The 15,008-nt window shown below is 36.7% G+C and overlaps 1 long non-coding RNA gene and 1 pseudogene across 3 annotated transcripts; one reads left to right on the forward strand and one right to left on the reverse strand.

Annotated features, from left to right (window-relative positions):
- The first annotated feature begins 7,139 nt into the window (after positions 1-7,139).
- LOC145569720 (small nucleolar RNA R71) lies at positions 7,140-7,237 on the forward strand (annotated as a pseudogene).
- Positions 7,238-8,692: 1,455 nt separating this feature from the next.
- On the reverse strand, positions 8,693-14,567 carry LOC145567505 (uncharacterized). 3 transcript variants are annotated; one of them, XR_014095658.1, is made up of 5 exons: positions 14,278-14,567; positions 13,348-13,698; positions 12,401-12,541; positions 10,369-11,937; positions 8,693-8,882 (listed from the first exon to the last, which is right to left on the reverse strand). It is a non-coding gene; the product is annotated as an uncharacterized LOC145567505 (long non-coding RNA). The 3 variants fall into 3 exon arrangements; XR_014095659.1 differs by having other exon boundaries at positions 10,369-11,724; positions 11,876-12,541; XR_014095657.1 differs by having other exon boundaries at positions 10,369-12,541.
- Positions 14,568-15,008: the final 441 nt, after the last annotated feature.

Below are 15,008 nucleotides of genomic sequence, written 5' to 3' on the forward strand. Positions count from 1 at the left end.
GACTTCTCTCAACGGTCTCGGATGGGCTCAAGAGATAAGATCATCTTCTTATACTTCTTATTGAGATAAAGAGCAATGATGGTGATCTAACCTCCCAATTGGATGGTTCTGGAAAGAAAGACACCATCACGAATATCGACAAATCAATCAAGCAATTGAATCCTATTTCTTCAAATGGTTGACCGCCAACCATAACAAACTTAACTTTTCCCTAGAGATGGCACCGAGGGATTTCTCGAGAAGAATGCATAGGTAAGTAACCTATTGAAATACCTCAAGGCCGGATGAATGATTGAAGCCGCTTTGGAAAATTGAGGTTGATATGTCCCTTCCACCAAAATATGCCTCCACCAACAACCCTTGCTATACCCATGATTATTTTCCAATTCCTCAAAGGCCGTGTAGATATACTCGGATTCTTCCAAAGGTACGGGGAATTTGAATATCTCATTGAGGTAAGAAAGCGGGATGGAGTGATCATTATTGAACATTTGGAACTTTAAGGTACGAATAAGCTCACAACCCTTTTTCTCTTCATGCACCTCGAGAGAAGAGAGGAACTCAAAAGTGAGATAGGCGTAATTTGGAGCATTTAGGCCAATGAAATCCTCCAAACCAAGGTTCCGAGCCAAACGCCTCACATCATCATCTCTTCCAAGCATTGTAGTTGTTGATCGATGATAAAACCATGTTGATAGGAGTTTCCGGGAGGAAAGCCGGATAAAGTTCTCCCAATGCTCGCTCTTGGCAAACACTATTCGTAAGTTTCACTCACATTCGGAGGGGATGGCACCACCTCACGGGAACTAGAGTCGCGGGCTCGTTTAGGACATCAGAGCTGAGCCATCTACACAAACAAGCCAAGACAATAGTTCAAAAACATGAAAGATATGGTGCTCACAACAAGTTGCATAACAAAAATGGATGAATCTACAACCAATCATTGAAGTAGAATGAATAAATTGGCACATAACAAGTATGGAAGCACATTTAAACCACAATATAAGCAAGGATTCATAAACCAAGAAAGGATTCATAAACCATTTAAGAATAAAGAGTGAGTAACAACATTCTTACAAGCATGTATGACCATTTCAAGAATGAAGACCAACAATGGTGGTAACAAAATTGTAGTTCAATCAAGCAAAACCATAGCATCACTAGTTCATATATACATCAATAATCATCATTAATACAAAATTAGGGGACATGAAATAGGCAAAGTAGAGACACCATTAGAGCATACACCATAACATTCAAATCTAACAAAACAATATAAGGTGAGAAATTTGTCATGAAATCAAATGAAATAGAGAATTCATACCTTGAATGAGTGGTTAAATCAAATAAAATGGAGTAGAAAGCACAATTGCTAGCTATCAATCCCAAACTTGCAAGTTCCTAAACCCCAATCAATAATACCCGAATTCCCAACATTAGGAGAGAGAAAATCAATTAAAAAGCATAAAATTGGGGATTTGAAACAATTATCAACCAAGAAAAATGAACATCAATGATCTTTTGATGAAATATAGTGGAAAAAATAGGGAAATTGCTTGAGCACGACAACAAATGAAGCAAAATGAATGAAGAGAAAGAGAGAGAAAAGAGAGGCGGTGCGTTTAAGGGGGGCACGCAGCAGACTAGCGCGCCTGGGCCAATGGGATGCGCGCCTGCGCTATCCCCCTACCCGCCCGCACAATTTTCGTGTGCGGCTGCGTAACTTGAGGTTGCTCATGCCCCTTGCAATTTTCGTGCGCACTCTGGTGGACACAACACCTATGATGATGATAAACACGAACATAGGCAGTTTCTAAACTCCTCGGCAAAGGGTTCAACATCCATATTTCATGAACCCACCAACTTGTACTTACCAAAGTTCAATTTTTACTCTAAACTTCCAATAAGCACAAAAAACACTTTATCTTCAAAATTTGTTACCAAGATTGTTGGCAAACTAACCCCCGTCATATTAAAACTACCTAAAGTCACAAAAAACAAAGAAAATTGGTTAGGCCGTAAATATCAAGAAGAAAGATAAAATCAAAAGAAAAAAATGGAAAGAAGGTTAGAAAGTCGGGTTGCCTCCTGAGAAGCGCTTGTTTAACGTCATTAGCTTGACGTTCTCCACCCTTTCTCAAGGCGGATCATAAAGAGTCAGTGAATAAGGCCAACAAAAACACCATCGAAATACTTCTTGAGCCGATGACCATTTAATTTGATAGGAGATGATGAATCCAATGAAGAACATTCCACAACACCATTAGGAAAAACACCTTACACCATGAAAGGACCACTCCATTTAGACATGAGTTTTCTGGGGAACAACTTCATCTTGGAATTGTAGAGGAGGATCTTATCACCAACACAAAACTCCTTTTTCTTGATAAGCTTGTCATGAGCTTCCTTAGAACGCACCTTGTAAGTGCTAGCACAATCATATACATCAAGCCTAAGCTCCTCTAACTTATTAAGATCTAGCCACCTTTGCTCTCCCGCACTTCCTAAATCAAAATTGATCTTCTTGATCGCCCAAAGAGCACGGTGCTCAAGTTCCACCGGAAGATGGCATGATTTGCCATAGACAAGACGATATGGAGTAGTGCCGATAAAAGTCTTAAAAGCCGTTCGATATGCCCACAAGGCATCATCAAGCTTGTCCGCCCAACCTTTCCTAATTCTAGCAACCGTCTTCTCAAGAATTAATTGGTTTGACGATTGGACACCTCTACTTGTCCACTTGTTTGAGAATGATGAGGAAGGCCAAAACGTTGATGAACCCCATGCTTCTTCAACATCTTTCGAAAGGCATTATGCACAAAATATGAGCCATTATCACTAATCACCGCCCTGGGAACATCGAATCTTGGGAAAATGATTTTTTTGAACAATTTCATCACCACCTTGTGGTCATTTGTTGGGGAGGCAATGGCTTAACCCATTTCGACACATAATCCACCGCCACAAGAATGTATTGGTTCCCAAAAGAAGAAGGAAACGGTCCCATGAAATCAATTTCCCACATATTAAATACTTCCAACTCAAGGATAGGTTGTTGAGGCATCTCATTGCACTTTGAAATGTTCCCAGTTTGTTGACATCGATCACATGACTTAACAAAGCCCCATGTATCCTTGAAGAGATGAGGCCACCACAAACCACTTTGAAGAATCTTAGTAGGGGTTTTAGAAACACCCATATGTCCACTACTAGATCTGAGTGGCACATCTTCAAAAATTTAACACCTCCTCATTTGGAACACAACGCCTTAGCAAGCCATCAACTCCTCGTTTGTACAAGATGGGATCATCCCATAAATACTGCCTAGGCTCTCTCTTGAGCTTCTTTATTTGATTCTTAGAGAATGAAGATGGAAACTCCCTACATGCAAGGAAATTGACCAAATCGACAAACCATGGGAGCTCCTTCACATCAATGGCAACAAGGAGTCATCAAGTATCCTATCCTCAATTGGAGAACCATCATCATGGATTTGGGAATCTTCAAGGCGATAAAGATGGTCCGCCACAACATTTTTCGCTCTTTTTTTTATCTCTTATCTCTATATTAAAAGTTTGAAGCTCGAGCACCCAACGGAACAACCTAGGCTTGCACTCCTTTTTGGGAAAAAGGTATTTTAGAGCCTCGTGATCCGTAAAGATAATGGTCTAAGAACCCAACAAGTAACAACGGAACTTTTTAAAAGCATGCACAATTGCCAAGAATTCCTTTTCCGTTGTTGTGTAGTTCCTTTGAGCTCCATTAAGGGTTTTTGACATGTAGTAGATGACATGGAGCTTCTTATCCACCCTTTGACCTAGCACTCCCCCAATGGCCATGTCACTAGAATCACACATTAATTCAAAAGGCAAATCGCATCTCGGGGCTTGGACAATGGGAGTAGATATCAAAGCTTTTTTCAACTTGTTAAAAGCTTCCAAGCATCTATCATCAAATACAAATACGACATCTTTTTAAACAAGATCATTGAGAGGTTTTGCAATTAGAGAGAAATCCTTGATAAATCTTTTATAGAACCCGACATGCCCTAAGAAAGATCTCACTCCATTTCACATTAACCGGAGGTGGAAGCTTTTCAATCACTTCAATCTTCGCCTTGTCCACCTCTATGCCTTTGTGAGAGATTTTGTGACCAAGGACAATGCCCTCCTCAACCATGACATGACAGTTCTCCAAATTCAAAACCAAATTCACCTTTTAACATTGAGCCAAACATTTCTCAAGATTCTCAAGGCAAGCTTCAAATGAAACATTACCTACCGAAAAATCATCTATGAACACCTCCATCTCTTCTTCCAACATATCTCCAAATATGCTCATCATACATCGTTGGAAAGTGGAGGGGGCGTTGCAAAGCCCAAATTGCATTCTCCTATAGGCAAAAGTTCCATATGGACAAGCAAAAGTCGTTTTCTCTTAGTCATTCGAGTGAATAGGAATTTGGAAAAACCCGGAATATCCATCAAGAAAAAAATGATACTTGTGCCTTGTTAGTCTTTCAAGAATTTGATTAATGAAGGGAAGGGAAAAATGATCCTTTTTAGTGGATTTTTTTAGACGTCAATAGTCTATACAAATTCGCCATCCCGTGATTGTCCTTGTAGGAATGAGCTCATCTCTCTCATTCTCTACAATGGTCAAGCCTCATTTCTTTGGGACAACATGGACTGGGGAAACCCATCTAGAGCTAGAGATGGGGAATATGATTCCCGCATTCAATAGCTTAGTGATTTCCTTCTTAACTACCTTCCCCATTTGAGGGTGTAGCTTTCGTTGCCTATCAATGCTAGGTGAGGCGCCTTCCTAAAGAGTGATATGGTGTGAACATAAAGCTGGGTTATACCTTTGAGGTCATCAATTGTATAACCTAAAGCACCTTGGTGCCTTCTCAAAACACCACACAACTCTTAAGCTTGACTCTTATTCAAGGAGGAGCTAATAATAACGGGATAAGTAGAATTGGATCCCTAGAATTAATACCGAAGGTGTGATGATAGAGGTTTGATCTCTACAATTGGAACACCTTTACCTTCCTTAGTTGAGGCCACTTTTAATACATCTTGAATTGAAATTCCAATGCAAATATGAGCATTACTCTCTTCCATTCTCTCATCAATGACTCTTTCAAAGAATGCCATTTCCTTGCCATGCTCACCTATCTTTTCCATACTCAACAAAACACACTCAAATGGATCATTAGAAGTGAACAAGTGCTCATGCATAGAATTCACAATATCATCCAAGATTTCAACTCTCATGCAATTTTAAAGTGAAGAAGAAGGATATTTCATGCTTTCATTCAAATAAAATTCAATGACTTCTTCTCCAACTTTGAGAGAAATCTTAGCACTTTTAACATTAATCACGGCACCCGAGATAGCAAGGAAAGGTCTACCAAGTATGATAGAAATATTGGCATCCTCATCCATTTCAAGAAAAACAAAATCAACCGGAATTACAAACTTTCGTACCCTCAAAGGAACATCTTCTACCTTACCTTTTGGAATCTTAATCGATCTATCGACTAGTTGTAAGGTAATATTGGTAGGCGAAAGTTCCTCTAAATCAAGTCTTTGATAAACCGAATATGGCATAAGGCTAACACTAGCTCCTAAGTCACACAAGGCATTATCAATTTGCATCTTATAGGTAGCACAAGGGATAGAAAAGTTTCTGGGGTCTTTCAACTTGGGAGACATCTTGTTCATAATGATTGCACTACAATTCTCGGTCAAGCTAATCGTTTCCGCCACATCACAAGTTCTTTTTCCACTTAAGATGTCCTTAAGGAATTTTGCATAATTCGGCATTTGGTCAATGACATCGGTAAATGGAAAGGTAAGATGAAGTTGCCTAAGCATCTCTATGAATTTGCCAAATTGTTCATCTTGTTTGTGCCTGTTGAACTTTTGGGGATATGGGAGCTTAGGTTTGATAACTTCTCTTACTTTCTCTTTTCCTTTTTTAATTGGTTTTTCACCTACATCCTCACTCGAAGAGCTTTTTCCTTCCTCATCCTCAACCAAAACTTCCTTAGGACTCTCCTTCGCCACACTCTTCTTAGGCTCTACATTCTTAAGAATCCTACCACTCCTTGTCACTATATTATTAGTTGGTCTCTTGGGATCTAAACCTTGAGATGGTAGAGAAGAAGGGCTAGCATGCTCTTTCAAAACATTTGCCAATTGAGAAATTTTATTCTCCAACATCTTACTATGAGCCATCGTGTCATTAAACTTCTTATCACTAGATGACATGTAAGTGTTCAACACCTTGATTTGATTTTCAGTGACATCCTCCAACCTACCTCTAGAAGAAAATGATTGGGCATAAGAGCTATAATTTTGACCTTAAACCTTTGGAGGGAAACCGGGTGGGGGACCCCTTTGATTGTTGTTTTGAAAATTTCCTCGATTTTGGTTACTCCAATTGCCCCGACCTTGATTTTGGCTATTTTTGTTATGATTACCATAATTTTGATTATGGTTCCCATATCCTTGGCCTTGATTTTGACCACCATAACCTTGGTGGTTATAGTTGCCTTAAAACCCTTGGTTTCTATAACTCCTATTGTGGTTATAATTATCAAAATTCCCATGATGATAGTTCCTATTCCCATTATTTCTTTGATTACCAAATCTAGGTCCAACATTGTTATTAGACGCATAATTCACATGTTCATTTACATTGCCAACATAGTCATCACATCCATCAAAAGAAACATTAGGACAATTTGAAGCATCGTGATCATATGAATCACACAAATCACAAAACATATAGCCACTAGACATGTTTCTAGAAGAGGGAAGGGGATTTGAGTTAGGAAATGTACCTCTCCCCTTTTTTTAGGAGGGAAGAATTGGTGCTTGTGATGAAGCACTCTCAAGTTTGGCTTTGATGGAGGTCATTTCCTTCCCTAATTCCGAGATTTGTGAGGACAAGTTGTTTCACGCTCATCATCTTGCCAATCCATATAATGCCTCACTACATCTTCAATGACGTCCGCGACTTCCTCCTCCGTCTTGTTCATTATTGGTCCTCTAGCTCTCGCATCAAGGCAATATTTTCCTCGAGGGCTTATACCTCAATAGAAGATTTGGATGATTTGATAGGTAGGAATCCCATGGTATGGGCACTCTCTTTGGCATTCCTTGTACCTCTCCCATGCCTCATAAAGACTTTCATTTAGCTTTTGCTTAAAGCTTTGAATGAGAGCTCTTGCTTCGGCCGTCTTCTTTTGTGGGTAGAATTGAGATAAAAACTCCTTAGTCACTTCATCCCATGTCCTCAAGGACTTTGATTTCAACTCCTTGTCCAACCACTCCAATGCACATCCAATGAGAGGAAAAGGGAAAAGCTTAAGGCGAATAAACTCTTGAGAAACCCCACTCACTTTGATAGTGTTGCAATACTTCTCGAATTCCTTAAGATGGTTGATGGGACTCTCATGCTTTGCACAACTATATTGACGCCTCTACATCAAGGTAATCATGGCCGGTCTAATCTCAAAGTCATTTGCCAATTTCGTAGGTAGAGCAATCCCACTCTCATACCTATAGGCTCCCAGAACTCCTAACTCCTTTATTGCCACTCTTTGGTTATCTCCTATGATGCCTTGCACTTCTTCTTGCCTTGGAGAACGTCTAGTAACTCTAAACTTTGTAATTGTCCTTTCAATTTCTGGATCGAAAGGAAATAGAGAATGAACACAAGATCTACGCATACAATCTCAAAGAAAAGGTTAGTAGCACGGTTACAAATGTAGCCTAAAAGAAAGAAAATCTTTTTGTATTTTCAAGTAAGATGGAATACTAAATCAACAATAGCAAATAACCATGCCATTTCTTGGAAACGGCGCCATTTTTGACGTGAGGAAAACCTAGGTCATTGATTTCTAAGTATCCCCCAATCAAAACCAAATTTACAACCAAACCCAACCCTAAGTGTAGGGGTAAGTTTGGGTCGAACCCAAGTGAATGCGGTAAAAGCTAAAGTCTCAAGTTAAGCTATCCAGAAATCTAGGTAAGGGTTGGTCTAAAAAACTAAACAACGCTACTAAATGAATACAAAAACACTACTACAAAAAGCGTGTTTTCTGGACGCTTTTTAGGCCTTTTTTCGACGCTAAAAAGCGTTGAAAAATTATTTCTCGACGCTGAAAAAAAGCGTCGAAAATCCGTGAGTCGAAAATTATTCAAGGACACAAAAAAGCGTCGAGAGTCTCGACGCTTTTTAGTGTCCAAACTAATATACGAAGCGTCGAAAATTACGTATTTCGCGCATTATCCCAAATGTGTGTAGTTTTTTAGCGACGCTTTTTGTTGTCCACATAATCAAATTTAGCGACGCTTTTTGCTGTCTTGTGTTTATTCGTGTCAGCCTATGGTATGACGGGAAACTCTTTGAAATTTGAAAATGCGCAAATATGTAGACATTAAAAAGCGTCTAGAATTTTTTTTAAGCTTTTTTTTCCTTTTATTAAAATATTACCATCATATATACATTATAGTTATTTAAGTTTATCATAAATTAAATTAATAACATTAAAATTAAAATAAACAAATGTTCTATATAACTAGATCAGATTAAAAAAAAAACAATAATTAATAAACAATAATAAGAGTACGTAGTTAATTGCCAAATTTATAAAAGAAAACATCAACACAATTAATAAAAATAATAATAAAAAAAGTCGCATATTATAGTAGCTTGTCCGATCCCTAAATAAATACATCACTAACATAAATAAGACTAAAAACCAAAATAGATAGATGACGGCGTTATAAACGATTTAGTCGCTTGTTTTGATGCTCAATTGTCCCGACCTATTCTCTTGTTGCACCTACATTGCCTTTTCCAATCTTCAAAAAAAAAAAAATAAAAAGTATAAATTAGTACATTACACAATATAGGCTTATACACACACACACACACAAGCTCTAAATTTCACACACACTCACAAGCATTTTTGAATTTCACACACAAGCATTACACAAACGTCTTTGAGAATGCCAACACTTACAACAGGAATCTTATAAACGTCAGGCAGGCAGTCTTATAACAACAATCTTACACACACACACACACACACACAAGCATTACCCAAACATTAGGCTGGTTGTCTAAGGGGGATGCCAAAGGATGAGGCCACCTCAAAAAAGAATTGGGGATTATTCGATGAAAATGGGAAGCCAGTCTATATCAGTATGGGTCTGTTTTGTCTAATAATACGACAAACCAGACTTATTGTACTGCAAGAGATGGAGTTGACAAGAGGATTGTTCCCCTTTATTGCAGGCGAGCCTTGCTATGAACCTGATAAGATACTACTTATGCTTTCAACACTTATTATCAGAGCACAGGAAAAGCACTCAACATTTTAAGTGAAGTTCACATTTTTTCTTAGTAATTATACTAGTGCCTGAAGAAATATAAGAAGAGGATTCTAATCATCTATCGAGATAAGATACTATCAAATAACATGTGCACAAAGATGACCTTATAGGACTAGAAAATGCTAATCATTCATATCATAATAGTATAATCAATCATTAATTGAAAACCATATGTGCGTTTTATTTTAAAAAAAATCAAACTGCCAAGAAAGAAACATCAATGATTTCCCCCTGAAGACAAGTTAGCTGACATATTGGAAGCTAACATGTTAGCTAAACAAAGGGAAACAGATTGGAAGTTGACATGTTAGCTAGTAAGTGTTGAGAAAAAACAGGACAAAACCATTCTGTTGGATTTAGGTTCTTTAGGTAAAGTATTCATTCTCCCTTAAAAACTCAAGAGCTATTTCTTATGTAGTAAATGAATCCCCAAATCTCATTATATTGCTGATCTATTCTATTAACATTATTAGAGTGGCTCACAATATCTTAAGCAGCCTTAATCTTTGCTCAACCTTAGCAAAGAAATCCCACACATTCATTAGTATAGAACTACAAATAAAATAATATTCCATTCCATCATGCTTTATATCATGGTTTTAGACTCAAATATAGCAGCATGATATAGCAGCAAAAGAAGGAAGATAAGTCGTAGACATCTCAGGCATTCAGCTTAGGCAGGGGAGCAGGATAGCAAGCAGCAGGGGAGCAGGACAGCAAGCAGCAAGGGAGCAGGGCAGACAAGCAGTATAAATGGATTCAATTCTGAATTCAGTTCTGAATTTAGTTCTGAATTCAAACTTCCAAAAAATCAGGTCTAAATTCAGTTCTGAATTCAGTTCTGGATTCAGTTCTGAATTCAGTTCTGGATTCAGTTCTGAACTTCAGATCTGAATTCAGTTCTGGATTTCAGCTTTGATTTCAGTTATAAAGAAAAATGTGACTTTGTTACCTGATGTTTTGCCTTTCCTAAGAATTCAGATGCTTTGTTTAGAAGTCCCGAAGATGCATTCCCTTGACGAACTTAGCTTTGTCAAAGTAGAATCCTAGTAGTTTTATAAGCTCACAAAAATGATTTCTTTTATTGATTCAAGTCTAAATAACACAAGATTGGACACAATCACAACAACGAAAACACACACATACACACACACACATACACACACACACACACAAGATAGGACATAAACACATCCATGAAGATAGCTGGGGCAGCATCTCAGTCAACAAAGGAAGGCAGTAGCGAGTTTGCAATAACACCTCAATGCGTGCAACAGCAGCATCAAACAATAACAGCAGCAACATCAAACAAGACCAAAAACAGAACAACAATTAATAATAAAAGCAACAGCATATAGGTACCTGCAACACCCAACCTGTTGCCAAGCAACCAGCCATGACGCTGCCAATGTGGCTGCTATATTATGTCAGCAAGACAAGAGCATCAGGGAGATCAAGTGAAGAAAAAACTTCTTCAAAACCTCTTAATCACAGTCCCTAGTACGTCTTTAAAAAAAAGAATGGAAGAAAGCAAACCAAAAGAACTTTAACACTATATTTGATGCATAGATCTAGAGGAGGAATTAATTATTAAATTGTAAAATCATATTAACACCAACAAAATTACAAGTAACATTTGCTAGGTAAAAGCAACAACCAAAGATGAATTGAATTTGATTAAAACTAACGAAAAAAAAAATCTATCAAACATCTAATTAAAAGGAACAAGAAAATTACAATTCCGGTTTGGTTCTCTTTGCTTCACTACTTACTACTTCTCAAAATCACAACTTTTCTTTAGGAATTTACTTCAAAATCACCAATTCAATCGATTGTATATAAACGTCTTTTAAATTCGCACATGAAATCTACAATTCAATCGATTGAATATAAACTTCTTTTAAATCGCAAGCATATATTCAAAAATCAAACAACATCAGATCATAATTTTGTGATAATATTGAAAAAAAAAAGTTGCTAAAAAAAACACGGATACTAAATTTACCCACTGACACCCCTTACCCAGCGTCGAGGCAATAACGTCGAAAAATCACTCATTTTGTAGTAGTGTTACAAAAGATATGATTCCAACTTATACTTCATTCGTTACTAGTTGTAGTGGAACAAATCTGCTCATTTCATCACAAAAAAACCTCTATTAATCTCCAATTTAGCTGCTCCTTAATCTGATTGCAAGGGAGCATAAAACAAAGTTCACATTGTGAGCAATCATTGTTGGCCTTGAATTCACAATACACCCTTTGATGTTTCTTGATCATTGGCAGGAACTAGTGGTTTAGGGTGTATCCTAGGATGACAGAAGCACATAAACAGTTTGAAGAAATAAGAATCACAACACATGAAAACTACAACGTGCAGATGCATAAGACACATTTCTTTTTAATTGAGACAGGGAATCTAGGGGGATAATTAAGAGAGGGAAAGTTGTAGTTTCACACCTGAAACTTCAGTAGGGCCACACACTCATATCCAAGTCTGAGTTAACAAAGTTTTGATAAACCTATATAAAGAAGATAGAAAACCGCACAGCTCAATAGAAAACAGTAGTTAAAATATAATAGATAGCACTAACTTCAGAGCAACCATAGGGGGCATATGTTGCACTTAAACGGTTAATCCCCTCTTACATGGATCAATTCAAAATCTTCTTATTTAAACATTTCATGTATACATATAGTGGACATGGTATTGCATCAACCAAATCATATAGTCAATATTCAGTTCAATGGATATTTTAATAGTAATTAATAAGGATATGCATGGCAAAACTACTATATTACTACCTTTACCTTGTCGGTGTGTGTTCAATAAAGAACTAGTTTACTTGTGAAGTTGTGGAAAGTATAGCGAGCTTATATATATGAGTGTGCATATGTGCTAATCAGAAAATAGTAATCAACCTGAAACTTTTTCTAATAATGGGAATTTATATGAAACAATAATTACTGTTGGGGATTGATAACCTGTGAAGAACCCAAGTAAGGAGCCACCTCTTGCTCTTTTGACCTCTTACTGAAAAATTCCTCTTACTCTTTACACCTCTTGCTGATAAATTGCCTCAGTGTATGTAACGACTAACGAATCCTTTTAAGTCACTTCATATTCTGTAAAGCACCAAAATCAATCATTTCAATGCAAGAACACAACCATAGTTCTTCTTTAAATAACAGTTATATATAATTAACTAGAGGAAAAATAGACTAAAACAAATAAGAAAAGCCAAAGTATTCATTTTAGCAAGCCCACCCAACTCAACGCAACAACCCACACAAGCATCGAGTAAAAATAACAATCCCGCTGCGATAGAATCAAGTCAGCATACCACATAAAAGTTCTAGAAGGTATAACTCCTAGCACAAAATTCCAAATTGAGAAATTCTTGAGCCTAGGTTGGATAACTTTTTGAGATCTATAACTTTCATGAAGGGACTAGAGACTAAAAACGACTGCAGGTCTTTAATTTTTGGGACAAACAGAACTACAGCTACAGGACAACGATAAAATAACAGCAGCAAAATATAGCGCCGCGACAAAACTAAAAAAACTCCAAGCTATGGTTTCTCTTCTCACTATAAAACACCAACACAACCAGACATAAAGAGATACGACCTTCCACAAAAAGTAAATGTTGAAGAAAATGTTGCTACCCAAAAGACAGTTTGATTTTCATAAATAACAAGTGTTTTATGATCAATACATATAGTATAAAGGTAGGATAAAATGGAAATGCTAAACATTTATTAACTAGTAACAACCTTACTCAGTAGAATAGCCTAATAACCAGACATCAGTTATGTTTTTGTTTTTTAAGACTACAACCACTACCTAAGCATGTTTATTATTTCAGTCTAGCTTAAAAAAATCTGCAACTACAACTAAACAAAGTACATTTGATCACTTTTAGACTCACTGAGAAGGGCACTAATATTGGATTCAATGTGAGCCTCCTGGTCTTCCAAACGCGTAGCAGAAACATGATTCTCCCATCGAATAAGGGTTGGAATACCCGTGAGGCTAAAACCTTGACCCTCCAAGGGTGGTAAGGGGTCTTTCAAGTTGGCCTATCTCCTGCATAAGCTCTCAAAAGTGTAGCCTTTATCAACATTACAGCAACAGAGTATAGTAGAAGGGTTATTTGTCAGCCAAAAAGAGGATGCAATTTGATTTGATATTTGCAATTAACTTCCTCTTTGAATTTATTGAACACCCCATTGAAGCTTGCTACTGTAGGATCCATTAACTTTTGCCCCCTCTTATTTTCCTGATAATTTATCAAAAATATTAGAATAATGGCAATTTATCTTATCTTCTACAAAAAATTTAGAACAATGGCATATCATTTTGTTTTGAAATGCGCCAAAAAAAACTAGAACTTCAATCAATTCACATGGATATAATCTTCTATTCTCACTTTGAACCCAATAAGTCAACAATAGCCATCATCCAAGAAAAAAAACGTGAAAACTGTTAGGAAGAATCAGAATAGACATAAGCATCAATAACGCGACTCATCAAAAAAAAAAAAAAAAGAACAGTTAAACAAACTGTAATATCAAACAATGTTCCCCTTTTATTTTATTTTATTTTTTAAGAATCAAACAACGATCTTCATTCGTATAAGTTCTAATGTGTGAATAATGGTTAGTTGTTCTAAACTAAAACGGTAGCACAAAAAATTGAAATAAACAATATACATAATGAAACCCTAAAATCTGTATTGTTCATGAATCAAACCAATATCTTCCAATAATTTTGTAACATTATTGAAAATGAAAATTCTAAAACCAATCAATAACTCAATTTTAAATAGGAAAAAACGAATAAATAAGAACAGATGTACCTCAATGTTATCTATCGGCACAGAGATGCCGAAATCCAATACAACTGCAGATGAGTAGAGAAGCTATGATAATGAAAGGAGAACAAGATCTATAAGTGAAGTCCAAGATTAAATGAATCTCTTTGAAGAATTCAGAATGAAATTGATATGAATAAGTTAGGGTTGAGAAGAGGAACAAAGGGATTTTTGTGAATTTGTTGGGTAATTCATTTTAATCCCAAATCTCATGGTCTAGCGTCGACGACCATAAAAAGCTTCTAAAAAATGCGGATACTATATTTATAAGCTGACGCTCATGGTCTAGCGTCGAGGCTTTAGCGTCTAAAAAACACTCCTTTTGTAGTAGTGAAACGATATTAAGGATGTTAAGGAATTAGGATCCACATACACTCACGATAATCATACTAATTGGGCAAGAATTCAACCAATCGAACAATGTGAGAGAAAGTAGAAAATGTAATCAAAATCACTTAAAAGCTATTTCCTAGGATCAAGCTAGATGTCTCTACAAATGACTTCAAAGGAAAATCGCAAAACACGATCAGTTAATAATAATAGCTTCCAAATCAATTTCTCGTATCAATGAAAACTATTATAATCTAGCTTGATAGTTAAGGTTGATCACTCCTCAAGAAATCAAACACATGCACAAATTTCACCAACCAATTTAATCACAAAGTTGATCAATAAAAATCCCCCACTTAGCCATGAATCATCACTCATACATGCTT

This window comes from Chenopodium album, chromosome 11 (assembly GCF_948465745.1).
Source record: "Chenopodium album chromosome 11, dcCheAlbu1.1, whole genome shotgun sequence".
Taxonomy (NCBI): Eukaryota; Viridiplantae; Streptophyta; class Magnoliopsida; order Caryophyllales; family Amaranthaceae; genus Chenopodium; species Chenopodium album.